This window comes from Vidua macroura (assembly GCF_024509145.1).
Source record: "Vidua macroura isolate BioBank_ID:100142 chromosome W unlocalized genomic scaffold, ASM2450914v1 whyW_random_scaffold_38, whole genome shotgun sequence".
Classification (NCBI taxonomy): Eukaryota; Metazoa; Chordata; class Aves; order Passeriformes; family Viduidae; genus Vidua; species Vidua macroura.
Genome location: NW_026530535.1, coordinates 1,128,521 through 1,142,775, shown reverse-complemented (window position 1 = coordinate 1,142,775; position 14,255 = coordinate 1,128,521).

The following is a 14,255-nucleotide window of genomic DNA, read 5'->3' as shown; positions in this document are numbered from 1 at the left end:
GACCAAGCTTCCCAAGCCTCCTAGGCTCAGGCAAGGGGGCTTGGCCGGAGTTCGAGTGTAAGGCTTGGCAGGACGTTCGGCCGTACCTCGGCCGGGAGACCAAGCTTCCCAAGCCTCGTAGGAGAGTCAGGCAAGGGGGCTTGGCCAGAGTTCGAGCGTAAGTCTCGGCAGGACGTTCGACCTTATCTCGGCAGGGAGACCAAGCTTCCCAAGCCTACTAGGCTCAGGCAAGGGGGCTTGGCTGGAGTTCGAGTGTAAGGCTTGGCAGGACGTTCGACCTTACCTCGGCAGGGAGACCAAGCTTCCCAAGCCTAGTGGGAGAGTCAGGCAAGGGGGCTTGGCCGGAGTTCGAGATAAAGGCTTGGCAGGACGTTCGACCTTACCTCGGCAGGGAGACCAAGCTTCCCAAGCCTCGTAGGAGAGTCAGGCAAGGTGGCATGGCCGGAGTTCGAGTGTAAGACTCGGCAGGACGTTCGACCGTACCTCGGCAGGGAGACCAAGCTTCCCAAGCCTACTACGCTCAGGCAAGGGGGCTTGGCCGGAGTTCGAGTGTAAGGCTCGGCAGGACGTTCGGCCTTACCTCGGCAGGGAGACCAAGCTTCCGAAGGCTACTCGGCTCAGGCAAGGGGGCTTGGCCAGAGTTCGAGTGTAAGGCTCGGCAGGACGTTCAACCTTACCTCGGCAGGGAGACCAAGCTTCCCAAGCCTAGTAGGAGAGTCAGGCAAGGGGGCTTGGCCGGAGTTCGAGTGTAAGGCTTGGCAGGACGTTCGGCCTTACCTCGGCAGGGAGACCAAGCTTCCCAAGCCTAGTAGGGGCAGGCAAGGGGGCTTGGTCGGAGTTCGAGTGTAAGGCTTGGCAGGACGTTCGGCCTTACCTCGGCAGGGAGACCAAGCTTCCCAAGCCTAGCAGGAGAGTCAGGCAAGGGGGCTTTGCCGCAGTTCGATTGTAAGGCTCGGCAGGACGTTCGACCTTACCTCGGCCGGGAGACCAAGCTTCCCAAGCCTACAAGGCTCAGGCAAGGGGGCTTGGCCGGAGTTCGAGTGTAAGACTCGGCAGGATGTACGACCTTACCTCGGCAGGGAGACCAAGCTTCCCAAGCCTACTAGGCTCAGGCAAGGGGGCTTGGCCGGAGTTCGAGTGTAAGGCTTGGCAGGACGTTCGGCCTTACCTCGGCCGGGAGACCAAGCTTCCCAAGCCTACTGGGGACAGGCAAGGGGGCTTGGCCCGAGTTCGAGTGTAAGGCTCGGCAGGACGTTCGGCCTTTACCTCGGCAGGGAGACCAAGCTTCCCAAGCCTCGTAGGAGAGTCAGGAAAGGGGGCTTGGCCGGAGTTCGAGTGTAAGGCTTGGCAGGACCTTCGACCTTACCTCGGCAGGGAGACCAAGCTTCCCAAGCCTACTGGGGTCAGGCAAGGGGGCTTGGCCAGAGTTCGAGTGTAAGGCTCGGCAGGACGTTCGACCTTACCTCGGCAGGGAGACCAAGCTTCCCAAGCCTAGTAGGGGCAGGCAAGGGGGCTTTGCCGGAGTTCGAGTGTAAGGCTCGGCAGGACGTTCGACCTTACCTCGGCAGCGAGACCAAGCTTCCCAAGCCTAGCAGGAGAGTCAGGCAAGGGGGCTTGGCCGGAGTTCGAGTGTAAGGCTCGGCAGGACGTTCGACTTTGCCTCGGCAGGGAGACCAAGCTTCCCAAGCCTACTAGGCTCAGGCAAGGGGGCTTGGCCAGAGTTCGAGTGTAAGGCTAGGCAGGACGTTCGACCTTGCCTCGGCAGGGAGACCAAGCTTCCCAAGCCTACTAGGCTCAGGCAAGGGGCCTTGGCCGGCGTTCGAGTGTAAGGCTTGGCAGGACGTTCGGCCTTACCTCGGCAGGGAGGCCAAGCTTCCCAAGCCTAGAAGGGGCAGGCAAGGGGGCTTGGCCGGAGTTCGAGTGTAAGGCTTGGCAGGACGTTCGGCCTTACCTCGGCAGGGAGACCAAGCTTCCCAAGCCTCGTAGGAGAGTCAGGCAAGGTGGCTTGGCCGGAGTTCGAGTGTAAGACTCGGCAGGACGTTCGACCTTACCTCGGCAGGGAGACCAAGCTTCCCAAGCCTACTAGGCTCAGGCAAGGGGGCTTGGCCGGAGTTCGAGTGTAAGGCTCGGCAGGACCTTCGACCTTACCTCGGCAGGGAGACCAAGCTTCCCAAGCCTACTGGGGACAGGCAAGGGGGCTTGGCCCGAGTTCGAGTGTAAGGCTCGGCAGGACGTTCGGCCTTACCTCGGCAGGGAGACCAAGCTTCCCAAGCCTAGTAGGGGCAGGCAAGGGGGCTTGGCCGGAGTTCGAGTGTAAGGCTTGGCAGGACGTTCGGCCTTACCTCGGCAGGGAGACCAAGCTTCCCAAGCCTAGCAGGAGAGTCAGGCAAGGGGGCTTTGCCGCAGTTCGATTGTAAGGCTCGGCAGGACGTTCGACCTTACCTCGGCCGGGAGACCAAGCTTCCCAAGCCTACAAGGCTCAGGCAAGGGGGCTTGGCCGGAGTTCGAGTGTAAGACTCGGCAGGGTGTACGACCTTACCTCGGCAGGGAGACCAAGCTTCCCAAGCCTACTAGGCTCAGGCAAGGGGGCTTGGCCGGAGTTCGAGTGTAAGGCTCGGCAGGACCTTCGACCTTACCTCGGCAGGGAGACCAAGCTTCCCAAGCCTACTGGGGACAGGCAAGGGGGCTTTGCGGCAGTTCGATTGTAAGGCTCGGCAGGACGTTCGGCCTTACCTCGGCAGGGAGACCAAGCTTCCGAAGGCTACTCGGCTCAGGCAAGGGGGCTTGGCCAGAGTTCGAGTGTAAGGTTCGGCAGGACGTTCGACCTTACCTCGGCAGGGAGACCAAGCTTCCCAAGCCTAGTAGGAGAGTCAGGCAAGGGGGCTTGGCCGGAGTTCGAGTGTAAGGCTTGGCAGGACGTTCGGCCTTACCTCGGCAGGGAGACCAAGCTTCCCAAGCCTAGTAGGGGCAGGCAAGGGGGCTTGGCCGGAGTTCGAGTGTAAGGCTTGGCAGGACGTTCGGCCTTACCTCGGCAGGGAGACCAAGCTTCCCAAGCCTAGCAGGAGAGTCAGGCAAGGGGGCTTTGCCGCAGTTCGATTGTAAGGCTCGGCAGGACGTTCGACCTTACCTCGGCCGGGAGACCAAGCTTCCCAAGCCTACAAGGCTCAGGCAAGGGGGCTTGGCCGGAGTTCGAGTGTAAGACTCGGCAGGATGTACGACCTTACCGCGGCAGGGAGACCAAGCTTCCCAAGCCTACTAGGCTCAGGCAAGGGGGCTTGGCCGGAGTTCGAGTGTAAGGCTTGGCAGGACGTTCGGCCTTACCTCGGCCGGGAGACCAAGCTTCCCAAGCCTCGTAGGAGAGTCAGGCAAGGTGGCTTGGCCGGAGTTCGAGTGTAAGACTCGGCAGGACGTTCGACCTTACCTCGGCAGGGAGACCAAGCTTCCCAAGCCTACTAGGCTCAGGCAAGGGGGCTTGGCCGGAGTTTGAGTGTAAGGCTCGGCAGGACCTTCGACCTTACCTCGGCAGGGAGACCAAGCTTCCCAAGCCTACTGGGGACAGGCAAGGGGGCTTGGCCCGAGTTCGAGTGTAAGGCTCGGCAGGACGTTCGGCCTTACCTCGGCAGGGAGACCAAGCTTCCCAAGCCTAGTAGGGGCAGGCAAGGGGGCTTGGCCGGAGTTCGAGTGTAAGGCTTGGCAGGACGTTCGGCCTTACCTCGGCAGGGAGACCAAGCTTCCCAAGCCTAGCAGGAGAGTCAGGCAAGGGGGCTTTGCCGCAGTTCGATTGTAAGGCTCGGCAGGACGTTCGACCTTACCTCGGCCGGGAGACCAAGCTTCCCAAGCCTACAAGGCTCAGGCAAGGGGGCTTGGCCGGAGTTCGAGTGTAAGACTCGGCAGGGTGTACGACCTTACCTCGGCAGGGAGACCAAGCTTCCCAAGCCTCGTAGGAGAGTCAGGCAAGGGGGCTTGGCCAGAGTTCGAGCGTAAGGCTCGGCAGGACGTTCGACCTTATCTCGGCAGGGAGACCAAGCTTCCCAAGCCTACTAGGCTCAGGCAAGGGGGCTTGGCCGGAGTTCGAGTGTAAGGCTTGGCAGGACGTTCGGCCTTACCTCGGCCGGGCGACCAAGCTTCCCAAGCCTAGAAGGGGCAGGCAAGGGGGCTTGGCCGGAGTTCGAGATAAAGGCTTGGCAGGACGTTCGGCCTTACCTCGGCAGGGAGACCAAGCTTCCCAAGCCTACTGGGGACAGGCAAGGGGGCTTGGCCCGAGTTCGAGTGTAAGGCTCGGCAGGACGTTCGACCTTTACCTCGGCAGGGAGACCAAGCTTCCCAAGCCTCGTCGGAGAGTCAGGCAAGGGGGCTTGGCCGGAGTTCGAGTGTAAGGCTTGGCAGGACCTTCGACCTTACCTCGGCAGGGAGACCAAGCTTCCCAAGCCTACTGGGGTCAGGCAAGGGGGCTTGGTCCGAGTTCGAGTGTAAGGCTCGGCAGGACCTTCGACCTAACCTCGGCAGGGAGACCAAGCTTCCCAAGCCTACTGGGGACAGGTAAGGGGGCTTGGCCCGAGTTCGAGTGTAAGGCTCGGCAGGACGTTCGACCTTACCTCGGCAGGGAGACCAAGCTTCCCAAGCCTAGTAGGGGCAGGCAAGGGGGCTTTGCCGGAGTTCGAGTGTAAGGCTCGGCAGGACGTTCGACCTTACCTCGGCAGGGAGACCAAGCTTCCCAAGCCTAGCAGGAGAGTCAGGCAAGGGGGCTTGGCCGGACTTCGAGTGTAAGGCTCGGCAGGACGTTCGACTTTGCCTCGGCAGGGAGACCAAGCTTCCCAAGCCTACTAGGCTCAGGCAAGGGGGCTTGGCCAGAGTTCGAGTGTAAGGCTAGGCAGGACGTTCGACCTTGCACCGGCAGGGAGACCAAGCTTCCCAAGCCTACTAGGCTCAGGCAAGGGGCCTTGGCCGGAGTTCGAGTGTAAGGCTCGGCAGGACGTTAGGCCTTACCTCGGCAGGGAGGCCAAGCTTCCCAAGCCTAGAAGGGGCAGGCAAGGGGGCTTGGCCGGAGTTCGAGTGTAAGGCTTGGCAGGACGTTCGGCCTTACCTCGGCAGGGAGACCAAGCTTCCCAAGCCTCGTAGGAGAGTCAGGCAAGGTGGCTTGGCCGGAGTTCGAGTGTAAGGCTCGGCAGGACGTTCGACCTTACCTCGGCGGGGAGACCAAGCTTCCCAAGCCTACTAGGCTCAGGCAAGGGGGCTTGGCCGGAGTTCGAGTGTAAGGCTCGGCAGGACGTTCGACCTTACCTCGGCAGGGAGACCAAGCTTCCCAACCCTACTGGGGACAGGCAAGGGGGCTTGGCCCGAGTTCGAGTGTAAGGCTCGGCAGGACGTTCGGCCTTACCTCGGCAGGGAGACCAAGCTTCCCAAGCCTAGTAGGGGCAGGCAAGGGGGCTTGGCCGGAGTTCGAGTGTAAGGCTTGGCAGGACGTTCGGCCTTACCTCGGCAGGGAGACCAAGCTTCCCAAGCCTAGCAGGAGAGTCAGGCAAGGGGGCTTTGCCGCAGTTCGAATTTAAGGCTCGGCAGGACGTTCGACCTTACCTCGGCCGGGAGACCAAGCTTCCCAAGCCTACAAGGCTCAGGCAAGGGGGCTTGGCCGGAGTTCGAGTGTAAGACTCGGCAGGGTGTACGACCTTACTTCGGCAGGGAGACCAAGCTTCCCAAGCCTCCTAGGCTCAGGCAAGGGGGCTTGGCCGGAGTTCGAGTGTAAGGCTTGGCAGGACGTTCGGCCTTACCTCGGCCGGGAGACCAAGCTTCCCAAGCCTCGTAGGAGAGTCAGGCAAGGTGGCTTGGCCGGAGTTCGCGTGTAAGACTCGGCAGGACGTTCGACCTTACCTCGGCAGGGAGACCAAGCGTCCCAAGCCTACTAGGCTCAGGCAAGGGGCCTTGGCCGGAGTTCGAGTGTAAGGCTCGGCAGGACCTTCGACCTTACCTCGGCAGGGAGACCAAGCTTCCCAAGCCTACTGGGGACAGGCAAGGGGGCTTGGCCCGAGTTCGAGTGTAAGGCTCGGCAGGACGTTCGGCCTTACCTCGGCAGGGAGACGAATCTTCCCAAGCCTCGTAGGAGAGTCAGGCAAGGGGGCTTGGCCAGAGTTCGAGTGTAAGGCTTGGCAGGACCTTCGACCTTACCTCGGCAGGGAGACCAAGCTTCCCAAGCCTACTGGGGTCAGGCAAGGGGGCTTGGCCAGAGTTCGAGTGTAAGGCTCGGCAGGACCTTCGACCTTACCTCGGCAGGGAGACCAAGCTTCCCAAGCCTACTGGGGACAGGTAAGGGGGCTTGGCCCGAGTTCGAGTGTAAGGCTCGGCAGGACGTTCGACCTTACCTCGGCAGGGAGACCAAGCTTCCCAAGCCTAGTAGGGGCAGGCAAGGGGGCTTTGCCGGAGTTCGAGTGTAAGGCTCGGCAGGACGTTCGACCTTACCTCGGCAGCGAGACCAAGCTTCCCAAGCCTAGCAGGAGAGTCAGGCAAGGGGGCTTGGCCGGAGTTCGAGTGTAAGGCTCGGCAGGACGTTCGACTTTGCCTCGGCAGGGAGACCAAGCTTCCCAAGCCTACTAGGCTCAGGCAAGGGGGCTTGGCCAGAGTTCGAGTGTAAGGCTAGGCAGGACGTTCGACCTTGCCTCGGCAGGGAGACCAAGCTTCCCAAGCCTACTAGGCTCAGGCAAGGGGCCTTGGCCGGAGTTCGAGTGTAAGGCTTGGCAGGACGTTCGGCCTTACCTCGGCAGGGAGGCCAAGCTTCCCAAGCCTAGAAGGGGCAGGCAAGGGGGCTTGGCCGGAGTTCGAGTGTAAGGCTTGGCAGGACGTTCGGCCTTACCTCGGCAGGGAGACCAAGCTTCCCAAGCCTCGTAGGAGAGTCAGGCAAGGTGGCTTGGCCGGAGTTCGAGTGTAAGACTCGGCAGGACGTTCGACCTTACCTCGGCAGGGAGACCAAGCTTCCCAAGCCTACTAGGCTCAGGCAAGGGGGCTTGGCCCGAGTTCGAGTGTAAGGCTCGGCAGGACCTTCGACCTTACCTCGGCAGGGAGACCAAGCTTCCCAAGCCTACTGGGGACAGGCAAGGGGGCTTGGCCCGAGTTCGAGTGTAAGGCTCGGCAGGACGTTCGGCCTTACCTCGGCAGGGAGACCAAGCTTCCCAAGCCTAGTAGGGGCAGGCAAGGGGGCTTGGCCGGAGTTCGAGTGTAAGGCTTGGCAGGACGTTCGGCCTTACCTCGGCAGGGAGACCAAGCTTCCCAAGCCTAGCAGGAGAGTCAGGCAAGGGGGCTTTGCCGCAGTTCGATTGTAAGGCTCGGCAGGACGTTCGACCTTACCTCGGCCGGGAGACCAAGCTTCCCAAGCCTACAAGGCTCAGGCAAGGGGGCTTGGCCGGAGTTCGAGTGTAAGACTCGTCAGGGTGTACGACCTTACCTCGGCAGGGAGACCAAGCTTCCCAAGCCTCCTAGGCTCAGGCAAGGGGGCTTGGCCGGAGTTCGAGTGTAAGGCTTGGCAGGACGTTCGGCCTTACCTCGGCCGGGAGACCAAGCTTCCCAAGCCTCGTAGGAGAGTCAGGCAAGGTGGCTTGGCCGGAGTTCGAGTGTAAGACTCGGCAGGACGTTCGACCTTACCTCGGCAGGGAGACCAAGCGTCCCAAGCCTACTAGGCGCAGGCAAGGGGCCTTGGCCGGAGTTCGAGTGTAAGGCTCGGCAGGACCTTCGACCTTACCTCGGCAGGGAGACCAAGCTTCCCAAGCCTACTGGGGACAGGCAAGGGGGCTTGGCCGGAGTTCGAGTGTAAGGCTTGGCAGGACGTTCGGCCTTACCTCGGCCGGGAAACCAAACTTCCCAAGCCTCGTAGGAGAGTCAGGCAAGGTGGCTTGGCCGGAGTTCGAGTGTAAGACTCGGCAGGACGTTCGACCTTACCTCGGCAGGGAGACCAAGCTTCCCAAGCCTACTAGGCTCAGGCAAGGGGCCTTGGCTGGAGTTCGAGTGTAAGGCTCGGCAGGACCTTCGACCTTACCTCGGCAGGGAGACCAAGCTTCCCAAGCCTAGCAGGAGAGTCAGGCAAGGGGGCTTGGCCGGAGTTCGCGTGTAAGGCTCGGCAGGACGTTCGACTTTGCCTCGGCAGGGAGACCAAGCTTCCCAAGCCTACTAGGCTCAGGCAAGGGGGCTTGGCCAGAGTTCGAGTGTAAGGCTAGGCAGGACGTTCGACCTTGCCTCGGCAGGGAGACCAAGCTTCCCAAGCCTACTAGGCTCAGGCAAGGGGCCTTGGCCGGAGTTCGAGTGTAAGGCTCGGCAGGACGTTCGGCCTTACCTCGGCAGGGAGGCCAAGCTTCCCAAGCCTAGAAGGGGCAGGCAAGGGGGCTTGGCCGGAGTTCGAGTGTAAGGCTTGGCAGGACGTTCGGCCTTACCTCGGCAGGGAGACCAAGCTTCCCAAGCCTCGTAGGAGAGTCAGGCAAGATGGCTTGGCCGGAGTTCGAGTGTAAGGCTCGGCAGGACGTTCGACCTTACCTCGGCAGGGAGACCAAGCTTCCCAAGCCTACTGGGGACAGGCAAGAGGGCTTGGCCCGAGTTCGAGTGTAAGGCTCGGCAGGACGTTCGGCCTTACCTCGGCAGGGAGACCAAGCTTCCCAAGCCTAGTAGGGGCAGGCAAGGGGGCTTGGCCGGAGTTCGAGTGTAAGGCTTGGCAGGACGTTCGGCCTTACCTCGGCAGGGAGACCAAGCTTCCCAAGCCTAGCAGGAGAGTCAGGCAAGGGGGCTTTGCCGCAGTTCGATTGTAAGGCTCGGCAGGACGTTCGACCTTACCTCGGCCGGGAGACCAAGCTTCCCAAGCCTACAAGGCTCAGGCAAGGGGGCTTGGCCGGAGTTCGAGTGTAAGACTCGGCAGGGTGTACGACCTTACTTCGGCAGGGAGACCAAGCTTCCCAAGCCTCCTAGGCTCAGGCAAGGGGGCTTGGCCGGAGTTCGAGTGTAAGGCTTGGCAGGACGTTCGGCCTTACCTCGGCCGGGAGACCAAGCTTCCCAAGCCTCGTAGGAGAGTCAGGCAAGGTGGCTTGGCCGGAGTTCGCGTGTAAGACTCGGCAGGACGTTCGACCTTACCTCGGCAAGGAGACCAAGCGTCCCAAGCCTACTAGGCTCAGGCAAGGGGCCTTGGCCGGAGTTCGAGTGTAAGGCTCGGCAGGACCTTCGACCTTACCTCGGCAGGGAGACCAAGCTTCCCAAGCCTACTGGGGACAGGCAAGGGGGCTTGGCCCGAGTTCGAGTGTAAGGCTCGGCAGGACGTTCGGCCTTACCTCGGCAGGGAGACGAATCTTCCCAAGCCTCGTAGGAGAGTCAGGCAAGGGGGCTTGGCCAGAGTTCGAGTGTAAGGCTTGGCAGGACCTTCGACCTTACCTCGGCAGGGAGACCAAGCTTCCCAAGCCTACTGGGGTCAGGCAAGGGGACTTGGCCAGAGTTCGAGTGTAAGGCTCGGCAGGACCTTCGACCTTACCTCGGCAGGGAGACCAAGCTTCCCAAGCCTACTGGGGACAGGTAAGGGGGCTTGGCCCGAGTTCGAGTGTAAGGCTCGGCAGGACGTTCGACCTTACCTCGGCAGGGAGACCAAGCTTCCCAAGCCTAGTAGGGGCAGGCAAGGGGGCTTTGCCGGAGTTCGAGTGTAAGGCTCGGCAGGACGTTCGACCTTACCTCGGCAGCGAGACCAAGCTTCCCAAGCCTAGCAGGAGAGTCAGGCAAGGGGGCTTGGCCGGAGTTCGAGTGTAAGGCTCGGCAGGACGTTCGACTTTGCCTCGGCAGGGAGACCAAGCTTCCCAAGCCTACTAGGCTCAGGCAAGGGGGCTTGGCCGGAGTTCGAGTGTAAGGCTCGGCAGGACGTTCGGCCTTACCTCGGCAGGGAGACCAAGCTTCCCAAGCCTCGTAGGAGAGTCAGGCACGGTGGCTTGGCCGGAGTTCGAGTGTAAGACTCGGCAGGACGTTCGACCTTACCTCGGCAGGGAGACCAAGCTTCCCAAGCCTACTAGGCTCAGGCAAGGGGGCTTGGCCGGAGTTCGAGTGTAAGGCTCGGCAGGACCTTCGACCTTACCTCGGCGGGGAGACCAAGCTTCCCAAGCCTACTGGGGACAGGCAAGGGGGCTTGGCCCGAGTTCGAGTGTAAGGCTCGGCAGGACGTTCGGCCTTACCTCGGCAGGGAGACCAAGCTTCCCAAGCCTAGTAGGGGCAGGCAAGGGGGCTTGGCCGGAGTTCGAGTGTAAGGCTTGGCAGGACGTTCGGCCTTACCTCGGCAGGGAGACCAAGCTTCCCAAGCCTAGCAGGAGAGTCAGGCAAGGGGGCTTTGCCGCAGTTCGATTGTAAGGCTCGGCAGGACGTTCGACCTTACCTCGGCCGGGAGACCAAGCTTCCCAAGCCTACAAGGCTCAGGCAAGGGGGCTTGGCCGGAGTTCGAGTGTAAGACTCGGCAGGGTGTACGACCTTACCTCGGCAGGGAGACCAAGCTTCCCAAGCCTCCTAGGCTCAGACAAGGGGGCTTGGCCAGAGTTCGAGTGTAAGGCTTGGCAGGACGTTCGGCCTTACCTCGGCCGGGAGACCAAGCTTCCCAAGCCTCGTAGGAGAGTCAGGCAAGGTGGCTTGGCCGGAGTTCGAGTGTAAGACTCGGCAGGACGTTCGACCTTACCTCGGCAGGGAGACCAAGCGTCCCAAGCCTACTAGGCTCAGGCAAGGGGCCTTGGCCGGAGTTCGAGTGTAAGGCTCGGCAGGACCATCGACCTTACCTCGGCAGGGAGACCAAGCTTCCCAAGCCTACTGGGGACAGGCAAGGGGGCTTGGCCGGAGTTCGAGTGTAAGGCTTGGCAGGACGTTCGGCCTTACCTCGGCCGGGAGACCAAGCTTCCCAAGCCTCGTAGGAGAGTCAGGCAAGGTGGCTTGGCCGGAGTTCGAGTGTAAGACTCGGCAGGACGTTCGACCTTACCTCGGCAGGGAGACCAAGCTTCCCAAGCCTACTAGGCTCAGGCAAGGGGCCTTGGCTGGAGTTCGAGTGTAAGGCTCGGCAGGACCTTCGACCTTACCTCGGCAGGGAGACCAAGCTTCCCAAGCCTACTGGGGACAGGCAAGGGGGCTTGGCCCGAGTTCGAGTGTAAGGCTCGGCAGGACGTTCGGCCTTACCTCGGCAGGGAGACCAAGCTTCCCAAGCCTCGTAGGAGAGTCAGGCAAGGGGGCTTGGCCAGAGTTCGAGCGTAAGGCTCGGCAGGACGTTCGACCTTATCTCGGCAGGGAGACCAAGCTTCCCAAGCCTACTAGGCTCAGGCAAGGGGGCTTGGCCGGAGTTCGAGTGTAAGGCTTGACAGGACGTTCGGCCTTACCTCGGCCGGGCGACCAAGCTTCCCAAGCCTAGTAGGAGAGTCAGGCAAGGGGGCTTGGCCGGAGTTCGAGATAAAGGCTTGGCAGGACGTTCGGCCTTACCTCGGCAGGGAGACCAAGCTTCCCAAGCCTACTGGGGACAGGCAAGGGGGCTTGGCCCGAGTTCGAGTGTAAGGCTCGGCAGGACGTTCGGCCTTTACCTCGGCAGGGAGACCAAGCTTCCCAAGCCTCGTAGGAGAGTCAGGCAAGGGGGCTTGGCCGGAGTTCGAGTGTAAGGCTTGGCAGGACCTTCGACCTTACCTCGGCAGGGAGACCAAGCTTCCCAAGCCTACTGGGGTCAGGCAAGGGGGCTTGGTCCGAGTTCGAGTGTAAGGCTCGGCAGGACCTTCGACCTTACCTCGGCAGGGAGACCAAGCTTCCCAAGCCTACTGGGGACAGGTAAGGGGGCTTGGCCGGAGTTCGAGTGTAAGGCTCGGCAGGACGTTCGACCTTACCTCGGCAGGGAGACCAAGCTTCCCAAGCCTAGTAGGGGCAGGCAAGGGGGCTTTGCCGGAGTTCGAGTGTAAGGCTCGGCAGGACGTTCGACCTTACCTCGGCAGGGAGACCAAGCTTCCCAAGCCTAGCAGGAGAGTCAGGCAAGGGGGCTTGGCCGCAGTTCGAGTGTAAGGCTCGGCAGGACGTTCGACTTTGCCTCGGCAGGGAGACCAAGCTTCCCAAGCCTACTAGGCTCAGGCAAGGGGGCTTGGCCGGAGTTCGAGTGTAAGGCTCGGCAGGACGTTCGGCCTTACCTCGTCAGGGAGGCCAAGCTTCCCAAGCCTAGAAGGGGCAGGCAAGGGGGCTTGGCCGGAGTTCGAGTGTAAGGCTCGGCAGGACGTTCGACTTTGCCTCGGCAGGGAGACCAAGCTTCCCAAGCCTACTAGGCTCAGGCAAGGGGGCTTGGCCAGAGTTCGAGTGTAAGGCTAGGCAGGACGTTCGACCTTGCCTCGGCAGGGAGACCAAGCTTCCCAAGCCTACTAGGCTCAGGCAAGGGGCCTTGGCCGGAGTTCGAGTGTAAGGCTTGGCAGGACGTTCGGCCTTACCTCGGCAGGGAGGCCAAGCTTCCCAAGCCTAGAAGGGGCAGGCAAGGGGGCTTGGCCGGAGTTCGAGTGTAAGGCTTGGCAGGACGTTCGGCCTTACCTCGGCAGGGAGACCAAGCTTCCCAAGCCTCGTAGGAGAGTCAGGCAAGGTGGCTTGGCCGGAGTTCGAGTGTAAGACTCGGCAGGACGTTCGACCTTACCTCGGCAGGGAGACCAAGCTTCCCAAGCCTACTAGGCTCAGGCAAGGGGGCTTGGCCCGAGTTCGAGTGTAAGGCTCGGCAGGACCTTCGACCTTACCTCGGCAGGGAGACCAAGCTTCCCAAGCCTACTGGGGACAGGCAAGGGGGCTTGGCCCGAGTTCGAGTGTAAGGCTCGGCAGGACGTTCGGCCTTACCTCGGCAGGGAGACCAAGCTTCCCAAGCCTAGTAGGGGCAGGCAAGGGGGCTTGGCCGGAGTTCGAGTGTAAGGCTTGGCAGGACGTTCGGCCTTACCTCGGCAGGGAGACCAAGCTTCCCAAGCCTAGCAGGAGAGTCAGGCAAGGGGGCTTTGCCGCAGTTCGATTGTAAGGCTCGGCAGGACGTTCGACCTTACCTCGGCCGGGAGACCAAGCTTCCCAAGCCTACAAGGCTCAGGCAAGGGGGCTTGGCCGGAGTTCGAGTGTAAGACTCGGCAGGGTGTACGACCTTACCTCGGCAGGGAGACCAAGCTTCCCAAGCCTCCTAGGCTCAGGCAAGGGGGCTTGGCCGGAGTTCGAGTGTAAGGCTTGGCAGGACGTTCGGCCTTACCTCGGCCGGGAGACCAAGCTTCCCAAGCCTCGTAGGAGAGTCAGGCAAGGTGGCTTGGCCGGAGTTCGAGTGTAAGACTCGGCAGGACGTTCGACCTTACCTCGGCAGGGAGACCAAGCGTCCCAAGCCTACTAGGCTCAGGCAAGGGGCCTTGGCCGGAGTTCGAGTGTAAGGCTCGGCAGGACCTTCGACCTTACCTCGGCAGGGAGACCAAGCTTCCCAAGCCTACTGGGGACAGGCAAGGGGGCTTGGCCGGAGTTCGAGTGTAAGGCTTGGCAGGACGTTCGGCCTTACCTCGGCCGGGAGACCAAGCTTCCCAAGCCTCGTAGGAGAGTCAGGCAAGGTGGCTTGGCCGGAGTTCGAGTGTAAGACTCGGCAGGACGTTCGACCTTACCTCGGCAGGGAGACCAAGCTTCCCAAGCCTACTAGGCTCAGGCAAGGGGCCTTGGCTGGAGTTCGAGTGTAAGGCTCGGCAGGACCTTCGACCTTACCTCGGCAGGGAGACCAAGCTTCCCAAGCCTAGCAGGAGAGTCAGGCAAGGGGGCTTGGCCGGAGTTCGCGTGTAAGGCTCGGCAGGACGTTCGACTTTGCCTCGGCAGGGAGACCAAGCTTCCCAAGCCTACTAGGCTCAGGCAAGGGGGCTTGGCCAGAGTTCGAGTGTAAGGCTAGGCAGGACGTTCGACCTTGCCTCGGCAGGGAGACCAAGCTTCCCAAGCCTACTAGGCTCAGGCAAGGGGCCTTGGCCGGAGTTCGAGTGTAAGGCTCGGCAGGACGTTCGGCCTTACCTCGGCAGGGAGGCCAAGCTTCCCAAGCCTAGAAGGGGCAGGCAAGGGGGCTTGGCCGGAGTTCGAGTGTACGGCTTGGCAGGACGTTCGGCCTTACCTCGGCAGGGAGACCAAGCTTCCCAAGCCTCGTAGGAGAGTCAGGCAAGATGGCTTGGCCGGAGTTCGAGTGTAAGGCTCGGCAGGACGTTCGACCTTACCTCGGCAGGGAGACCAAGCTTCCCAAGCCTACTAGGCTCAGGCAAGGTGGCTTGGCCGGAGTT